The following is a 1,914-nucleotide window of genomic DNA, read 5'->3' on the forward strand; positions in this document are numbered from 1 at the left end:
GTTGTAGATAACCTGGGGACGTATTACTTATGATTGGTGTCGGAAGTAGGGGGCAGTCTTGTGGGACTGAGCCCTTAACCTACGGGGTCTGTGCTAACTCCGGTTAGTATCAGAATTGAATTGAATTATAGCTGGTGTCAGAGAACTAGTCAGTGTTGGGAAAGAAACCCACACATCTGGTGTTGGAAATGAAGTGTCAAGAATGGTGTGAAAATAGAGGCAAACAGTTTGCTTTCCCGCCTCACGCTGAGCATAACACGTCCGGGGCTGCATTGGGCCTGCAGCATCTATTGAGTGCCCATAATATGCCAAGCAGGGTGCCAGGTGCTGGGGGGACAGCCGTAAATAAGACAGCTCAGTGCACCCCTCTTAAGGCTCACATTCTTTTACAAAAAAGCAATTGCAAATTGTAATAAGCACTTTGAAGGAAACAGCAAGGGTGTAACTAGAGAACAATAACAGCTTTATTTGGACGTTGTGGTCAGGGAGGTGGCTGGAGACTCTGAAGTAGGGGAAGACCTGTCATGTAGGGGGAACTGTGTTAATTCTGGCTTCTTTAAAGGATGGGTAAAGAATCCTGAGGGGATATTTGAAAGGGAGAGTTTGGTTCAGTATAAGACAGATCTTTCCAATTTGAGTTCTCTAACCCTGCATCACCTGGAGAGACTATGAGGTTCAAGACAATGGGAGTGATAGAGCAAACCACAGACGTTCGGTCAGTGTAGCTGGCCTGGGAGGGTCCTGCCATCTGCAAAGAGATCACCTGCAATTCTGAGATTCTCTGAAGTGACATGTTGACAGTAGTTTAAAACCAGAAAAATCTTATTTTGGGCCCAGATTAAACATAATCGCTACTGGGATTATCTTCAAATTTCACAGGCAAACCAAATGCGGACATGAAGAAAGATATATGCCTATTTGGATAGAGTCCAGAGGACACAAACAGGACATGGAAATACCCTGAAGTACTAAACCAGTGTTTAGAAAAGTGACCAGAAATAGTCAATTCGTTGTTACAATAACAACGTTCTTCTGAAGGAATGGAATTTGCAGTGATCTGGTGGTAAAGTTTTTGTTATCCTTAAAAAACTACATATGGAACCATGTCCAGATTATGGAAAATCCAGGTGGTCATTCTGAGTGGTTATTGGCTTGTTTGTTTTGTGGATGTTCAGAGGCATCTTAGAACCAGACCTCTGGAGCCATCAGATGAGGGGGGATATGGTGGTTCCATTAGTACAAAAAAAAAAAAAAAAATTCCTCTAAGGTTAAAACCTTTTGCAAAGGTGACCCTGGGCTTGGTTGCTTGATATCACTGATGCCTCCCTCCTAGAGTCTCCCTCCTGGTGACCTTAGCTGCTGCCTGCTTCCACTGCTTCCCCTCAGGAGATCTCCTCTCCATTAGGAATATTATGGCAACTGATTATTGAGGGTTGTCTATGTGCCAGCACTAAATGCTTCCCATATGGTATTGTCTATGATGGTTTATAACAATCTCTTCTCCATTTCACTGATGAGAAAATTGAGGCCCAGAAGAGTCTGAGATTACCATCCAAGTCAAAGAGCAACTCACAGGAACAGACAGACTTTAAATTTGGGTTTGCCCAGCTCCAGAGCCACCTCTTTGCATCAAGAGGCCCCTCATTGTCTTTGAGGATGATGCTGAATCTAGATTTCTCTGTGATAAACATGTTAAGAGATTCCTCGCAGGCTGATTTTAATAGTCAACAAACACACTCCATTGCTGGAGGGGGAGTTTCTCAGGTTGTGTAAAGATTTATCTCTTGAGGAAACCTTTTCTGTCTGTATGTGTCTATTTTTAAAGTAAAACTTTGATAGTTTGCTTAATTTTATTTTATATTTTCTACTTGTATTTTTGAAGTCATGTTTACATGACAAATTCAATATTCCAGA

This window comes from Propithecus coquereli, unplaced genomic scaffold, assembly GCF_000956105.1.
Source record: "Propithecus coquereli isolate 6110/MARCELLA unplaced genomic scaffold, Pcoq_1.0 Scaffold110, whole genome shotgun sequence".
NCBI lineage: Eukaryota > Metazoa > Chordata > Mammalia > Primates > Indriidae > Propithecus > Propithecus coquereli.